Genomic DNA, 8,118 nt, shown 5'->3' on the forward strand with positions numbered 1-8,118 from the left:
ACATTTGCACTTGGTTAGGAGAGCTGGGTTATGTGTCACCTGGCAGCAGCACTGCCAGGGCTCAGAGACCTGCTTTCCAATGATTCCTCACAGAAACCCTAACACACCTACTTCCAGTGACTGTGTGTGCCACGGGTGCTTCAGAAGGGTATGGAAAAAAAAGCCAAAAGAGAAATCCACCTCAATATGACCACACTGGCAATATAAAAATGGTCTAATATGAATATCATGGTCTAAAATATTATTTTGCCACCATACAGATAGCTCCTCTTCAGATGGGATTATAAACTGAATTTATCTTTGAGTACAACAAATGTTGACCATTCGTTGTCTTCAAGAGGCCATAGTGATTTTCTGTAAGCACTGGGATATCAGGAAAAGATTAGGGCATTTGGGAGAGGAAGGTTTATCTGAGGCAAAGCAGGGAATGACCTTGCACCTTCCCAAATTCCCTCCCCAGTGTCCCCTGGGTGTGATAGTCCTCAACACTGATTCAAATCTGTTTCAACAAATTGAAAGTCAGCCTTGTCATGAACCATTAAATAGCTGTGTTTCCTACAAGGGAGATCTACTTTCAAATGTTTTTTGAAACAGGCTGTGTGGTTAGTCTGAGTTCTGATGCTGGAAATCTGTGTTTCGCCTAAATAAAGTGCTCGGGACTGAGGTCTTTTTAGGCTGCTGAAGGGCTTTGAAATCCTTGTGTCCTTACCATGTCACTGTTTTTTTAAGCCCTTCCCCTGAAGACTTCATCAAGTATTCTCACTTCAAAACTGATGACACAATATGGTCCATTAGAATTAAATTACATATGAAGAAAAAGTCAAATGCTCAGTGTTTCACAAATGTTTTCTGCAGCACGACTCTGGCTGCTGTATTTACTGAGCACGTCAGGTTTTGGACTCTACAGTTTCTTAAACAAGCCAAGTTTTTGTTTTATTTTATGTTCCATAAATCCATTTAAATTGGGCTATAATGGTTAATTTTAAGCTCTCTCTCAAATGCTTCTAAGGGACTTCTGTAATATCCAACAGAGCTGGCTCCTCTCCTTTGGAAATAAGAAACTGCAGCTTCAGTGAGAAACACTATCTGAACAATGTCTTCTTTAAACAGCCCCCAGAAGCACTGCATTTCCAACTCTAAGGGGAATTTGCATGTGTTTCAGCATCAAAGCTTGATATGACCCTATCACCTAGGGACTGTCATGTTATCTAAGTGCCCGCATATCAGCAGCACGATAACATTGTGTGGTTCACAGCTGCTGCAGAAACGACATATTTTCTGAATTAACCTAGGCTCGGACTTATATAAACTATCCCTGATAATATCTGCCCAGGACTCTCCTTTGAAAATGAGCAGAGATCCTGCTCACTGCTGCAGCCCGGGAGCAGACAAAAACCAAACCAAACCCCCTTTCCCTGGAAAAGCCACGCTTGGATTTGTGACTCTCACCCCAAGAAACGGTGGAGAAAAAGTGTTTAGCGGCGAAGGTAGAACAATGAAGATGTCAAGCGGCTTCTCGGGAGCGAGCCGCTGTGTCTTGTCATGCTTGGACATGAACGGGGAAAAAAATGTCTTTATTACCCGGCGCGGTAACCCCGCAGCGCGCCGCCGGCTTGATCCTATAACTTTCCCATTAGAAGAGGGCGCCCGCAATCCTAATGAGGCACAATAAGTAGATTATGGGAGTCCTTTTGTTTTGCTAAACAGCCGCTTTTTCAGGCGGGGGTCTCACAAAGGTGTGCGGGGCCCCGGTGCGGTGCGGTGTCGGGTCGGGGCGGCGGGAGAGGCGGCGGGGGGCGAGCGGGGATGGAGCTCATCAGTAGCGGGGCTCTGCCCATTGTATCTGCGCTATAAAGCTGTCACAGCAGCCCGATTGAATGTCCCCTCACTCCTACCCTGGCGCTTCCTCCGCTCTCAGCAGAGAGCTAAGCCCCGGGATCTTTTGTTTTCATGAGAAACCGCTGGCATCTCACATTTAGAAGGACTTTTAAAGCTCTGCTATGAAAAATAGCTCTGTCTTAAAAAAAATACGGGGGGTTTTCTTGTTGTTGTGAGGTTTCTTCTAATTGCGTGCAAACCAGCCAGTGAGTTCGTGCAGTCCTCTAAAAAGTTATTTTTACAGAGAGACCAGCGGTTATTTAGGATGCAAAGGAGAGCACAGCTTTTCACCAGGCTGCAATCTTTCCACCTTGCATATTCATTTCGGTGACTGCAGTAGGAGACTGCTGCAGGGGGAAAATAGCAGGGATGAATTCCTGCCTCTGTGAAGTGACTGGATCTGTTGGAAAGATAAGAAGGAATAGCAAGTGGGCCCACCACCCCTGTAAGGGATTTCCTAGCTATGCTCCTGTAACCATTCCCATGCTGGATGGATGTGGAAAAGATATCAGAAGTGTGGAAAAGGTGACAGGAATGATCAAAACAACTTGTAGGCTGAGGTGCAGTGTGCAAAACTGCATTCTCCTTTTCTGTTGGTTTTAATTAAGCCACCCAACCTTTGAGAATTGAGGTTGAGGAGTTGCAGGTCAGATGAGGACCCTGTAGCATGGCTGTTGATGTGAAAGGAGAAAAACTGCACAGCCAAGCAGGAAGTTTCATCACAGCCTGCTCAGATGTTGGTTGGCTGCTTGTCATCACTCTGGGTGAACTGGAGATATATGGAGAAGAGTCTCTCCTATTCTCCTTTGGTGTCTCCATGTGAATCTGACAACAGACAGAGAAAAAGTATAAATCTTGGGAAAACAAGTAAAAGTAGCTGGGGTTTGAGCTCCCTGGGAAGCTCTGTTTTGTGTTATAAAAGTACTCTTAGTGCACCTTCAAGGGGGCAAAGTTGACATAGTGTCCATAGGGACAGGCCATGCTCATCTCTGAAAATCCTCATTTCACCAGCGAAGCAGGTGAGTGCCTGGACACAAAGCCTGGGCAAAGATCTTCTCAAACTAGAAGGAAACTTCCATGTATTCAACTCTTCTGATGTATCTGGAAATATTTGCTGAGGAGTTTCCCTGCCGGTCCTTGGTCTGGAATTGTATCTTAAAATTTTCTGTGGATGTTCCTGTGGAATTTCATTGAAAATCTGTTGTTTGTAATCCTCCAGAACCATTGCAAGTGTTTCTATTGAACTGAGACAGCAAGAGGGAGAGGAGGCTATTCAATTTGTCACTGCAGGCTCCTTCTTGAATATAATTAATACTTACTATTTTAATGCTGGCATTAATCCATCAGGGATTGAGATCCCACTATGTGAACCAATATACCAGGGCAGATGGATGTCAGAAAGCCATCTTTTCCCCCAGAAGGACTCCCTCAAGGCACTAATCACCAAACATGAAGCCATGCAACTAACTGTGCCACCCCCAAGAGTAGATATTTTTGTATCTCATAATCCAGGAAAGAAGACTCAGTTAATTGGCCACATCACTCAGCACTTGAATCAATTGCTGGGATCATCTCAGTCAGCTGAAATAAAGTACAGCATAAATGTGATGAAACTGATTAAAGTTGTACCAAAAATACCACTGATTAAAGTTGGATCAAAAATAACACAGAGAAGGATTTTGGATGTCAGATATTTTAAATTTGCTCAGTATTAGAAAAACAAAACAGAACAAATATACAAACCAACAAAAAAACCCCAAAGCAATAATTTCAAACCTGACCCAAGCAGCTGGTAATGTTTTTTACCAACACTGAGACATGTTACAGGTGTGTTGTTGGGACCTAGCAGTCTTGGTTTGTACCCAAGCAGTAACCATTGACTGAAGAAGCCCTTCTGGAGGCAACTTAGACAGGATCAGTGAATTTTGAAGGATTTTCCCCAAATAATTTTCTGTTCAATCTCTGAAATTCTCCATTCATTTTCTTTTTTTTCTTCCCCATCACTGCCTACTCATTGCTCTGCACTGCCAAAGGCTCTGGGAGCTGCCTCCTTCCAGTGCTTGGATCAGGACTCTTCTCACAGCCATGGCAAACCCTCTGCATCCTGGAAAACACACTGCAGAGCATCACAGTGCACACTCTGCTGTGTTTTTAAAACCACTCTTTCATCCAAAAAAGCCCATCACGGCTTCTGAGGAAACTGGGAAGAACTCTGCAGCCCTGAGCTGCGGGAAAGGTTGGAATAGGGTGCCCAAAACCACCAGCAATACCAAAGGCAGCTGCATTACCCCACTCAAAAGTCTGCCCATCCTTCACAAACCCCTCCTGAGAGCCCACCCTGCACCCCCAGGGGACAGCAAGAGTTGGTGGGAAGCAGCTGGGGATGTTGCAGCACCAGAATCTTCCAACACACAAAACGCAGCCTCGGGCTACCCAGTCCTGGATTTCTCCATGGAGCATCTAGGGATGTGCTTAGATAAAAGATATTGTTGAGTATAAATCTTGCTTTACAACCGTTTTTATTCTTGGCAATGGGTGGGCCATTGGAAAAGGCACTGTTAGAAAACAAATCTGAATCTCTATTGTTGGCCAAGGCAGAAAATGATTGTCCAAAATTAAGAAAAAAAAAAAACTTGTTAACAAGCAAAGCGCACTATTGGATTCAATGGCAACAGGAGTAGGCAAAAAAATATAAAAACTTGCTCCAGGCACTCTGAACACAGCCCTTATGGACTAGACCCTTTTCAGAAATGTGATTTTATTTCTTCCCCTCTCCCCCTCCCCCCCTCCGTTTTTAAGGGCTTGATTTTATTTTTAGCAGCAATCCTGGTGGTTTTTTTTTCCTTTTTCTGATATTTTCCCGTAAATAATAATTGGTTCTTTTGTGGCAGCGTTTCCACATTGGCAGTGGTGTGTAGGGCTTTCTTGGAGGTGGCAAGAAAAAAGGGAGTGATTTGTTTCAATGGGTTATTGTTGAGTGAATGCAAATATCTGCAGCCACTGGAGCAAATAGGAGCAGGGGATTAGGTGCAGGAAGCTGGCTGAGTGGCATAGGCCATCTGTCCCGGGCCTGAGAAAAGAGGAATCTCGTTTGCAGTGTATGTTAATTAGTTAGCTGATTGGCTCAGCTGTCACCTTTGCAGAGTGAAAGCGCACGGGCACAATTAAATTCATGTCCATGTATGTTTATCAAAGCACATGTTTTTAGACAGCTTTGGTTTTTAGGTGTAATTTTGTCTTCTCAGGGACCGAGAGGATTCTTTGCTATTGTGCCTACAAATGGAGGGGACAAAAAAAGGAAGAAAGAAAAAAGAAAGAAGAAGAAAGAAAATACCTTAATTAAAACATGATCTGGATTGTTTGCTGAAGCGTCTCTGGCCGCATTCTTTAATGCACTTGAAATTACCCATTTGCATCAATAGGCGTTAGCTGAATTTATTTCCATTCAAATGTATTCCCTTGATGTTTCTACAGAAGGTGGTAGGTTTGGAAATACATGTATGGCAAGTTTGGGCTCCTACAGTGCCCCCATTCAAACACAATGTCAATATCCTCCACTTAAAAGGGACCCGTTAGTTAAAGTAAAACGCTCCCTGGTTCAGGGTGGGTTTTGTTTTTGTTGTCATTACATTGACATCTCCAAGGCAGCATCCCCAGTAACTTTCCTTGGGAAGAAGTTGTCTGCTTGCAAGCCCCGGGGAGTTATTTCCCATGGTGTCATTTCAATTATTTTTGATTTATTTGTTTACTGTCTTCCAGTGCTTGTCAATGCACAATGGGCCACATCTCCCCCTCCACGGGCACACAGGGCCCTGCCTGCAGGGTTTCAGGACACTGTGGAGTGCTGGAGGAGCCACAGAACATCTGCCTGGCCACTCGTGCACTTCAGGGATTTGTGCAGAGAGGGCAGGCGAGGGGACAGGGCAGGGCAGCAGGGAGGGATTGTCCCTGGCTAGGGACACCAGCGTTGACCTTCACACAGAGCCATGAGAAAGCTGCAGAGCCTCTTGGATCCAGGATGGAGGAGCAGTCAGGGAGATGCTCTCCTGAGGCTGCTTTGCAGCAATGGAAGGTTTTTCCCTCACTGGTCTCAGAGGAGAAATCTGTCACTCATCCCACTTGGCATAGGCAAGTCCTGGGGAGAGGAGCAGCCTCAAAATGCTCCAGCCCAGTGCCATTAGACTGTGTTCACAGCCTCAGCTCTCTGGAGAAAAACCCATCCCCTGTCCTTCCCATTCTCTGGCAGGGTCTGGCCATGGCTTCTCTGGCTCAAAATCCAGGCAAGGGACATGGCTTTATGCCCTGGGGAGATGCTGTGCCCCTTGTTTGCCTGTGTCTGCCTGCAGGGACTCCCCACAAGACAGCACTGGATTCACAAGGCAGGGAGGAAAAATAAAATGCCAAGAACTCCCTTTATTGCAAAACCCAAGAGCAAATGCATTCAAAACTCCAATGGCCAGAAACAGAGGGGGAAATGTTTATACCCAAAAATGGCAGCTCCTGGTTGTGAGTTATGTAGGAGGAATACACATCTCTTTGCCAAGGGCTCACGTACTGCTTGGGAGCAAGGAGGAGCAGGGGCATGAGGGTATCAGCATGGTGATGGGGCTGTTTCCCAGCTGATGGACCAATTTATAATCCAGCATGTTTGAATGTTCACCTCTGCAGAGATAAGACATCTCCTGTGTGCACACAACTTGATAAAACGTGGTAAAATCCAGGAGAACATATGTAATACCTTCTTTTTCTGTTAGGCAGTGCTCACACCTGATAAGCCAGCCTACCTTCCTTCCTTCCTTCCTGGCTTCCTTCCTTCTCTTTTTTTGACATTGAGCTCACTCCTCAAGCCATCTGGCACCTTGCTGGAAAGGTGAAAGCTGGGCTGGGTCCAACCACACACAAGGGATGCTAAATCCTGTGAAGACCCTGAGAGGAAAAACAACAAGGAGAGACAAGCAATGTCACCAATATGGCCTTTACTGGGTGTCAGGCTGTTTTGGAAGATTGTGCAGCCCTTAGAGTGGGCTGATCCCACAGCCCATTTAGCCATACTGCCCTTCCATGTAATCCATGGGTTCTGGCCAGCTCTATTTCCTAATATCTTTCATTGGCACCATCCCCTTACAGGTTGTGTGTGTAAATGTGTGCCTTCTTCCTTTTTAAGACAAAGCACTATATCAGCTATATTTATAGAGGATCAGCAGATGGCCAGCAAGCTGGGGAAAAAAATTGTATTTGTCAGGCTTATAAATCTGAAAGGGGAGTTTCAGCAAAACCCCACAGCACTTGACGCAATTAATTTTTGGAATGGGATTTTGTCTCTGAAAAATTATCCCAGGCCTTCAGTGCACAGAGGGTGCAAGGAATTATATGGATGCCATAGCAGCAGCATCCAAGTGCTCCTGGGGTGCCCTGAGAGCCTCAAGGGAGGCACAGTGCTGCCTCAGTGACAAAACAGAGGGAAGAAAAACTGGGCTGCTCACGTGCAGAGAATCCCACAGCAAAGAGGGAAACTGAATTTGGGTTCAGTGTGAGATGAGAGACATGGGGTGAGCACAGCCCTTCCCATTCATCAGGTGCTCGAGGTACATCTGTGCTGACTCTAAGGTGTTTCCCTCACTGATTAGTGAACATCCCATATCTTTGCAGGCATTTTTGGGGAAGCCTGGGATGAGCTCCAGTGTGAGAATAAAGAGAAAAGCTGCAGAGGCTCAGGGAGTAAGGGACAACTTGTGTCTTGTCCACCAGTGAGGGAAAGGTAGAAACCCTGTAGGAGTGAGCAGATATGCTCCCAGCATGATCCCAGAAACAGCACAACTAATGCAAGAGAAGTTACCCCCTTTTTCTTTAACCACTTTGCTAAAAGTATACAGAGTCATGCCATGGCACTGCAGTGTTTCCTCTCACATCCTAGTTAACCTACAACCAGTTTGCTCCCTCTCAATACTGCAGACATAGTCTTACTCAACAGAGCTTAAAATTCATGTAATGTGTTAGTGCAAATTGCCAAAAATCCTGATTGAGATGGTTAAAACTGTGCATTAACATCAGCTGATCAGAGCAATCCCTGGGAGTTCCTCTCACTTACACAGCAGGTGCAAAAATATAACTTTTCCCCTCTACGGGAGGCTTTAGGATGCATTAGCTGAAATGCTCTTAAAGTACACTTTTCCTTCTAATTCAAACCAGCTTCCTGCATCATGTTACTTTGCAGTCACAGCTTTTGGAGGCAGAGGATTG

This window comes from Lichenostomus cassidix, chromosome 4 (assembly GCF_008360975.1).
Source record: "Lichenostomus cassidix isolate B80296 chromosome 4, HeHo_3.0, whole genome shotgun sequence".
NCBI lineage: Eukaryota > Metazoa > Chordata > Aves > Passeriformes > Meliphagidae > Lichenostomus > Lichenostomus cassidix.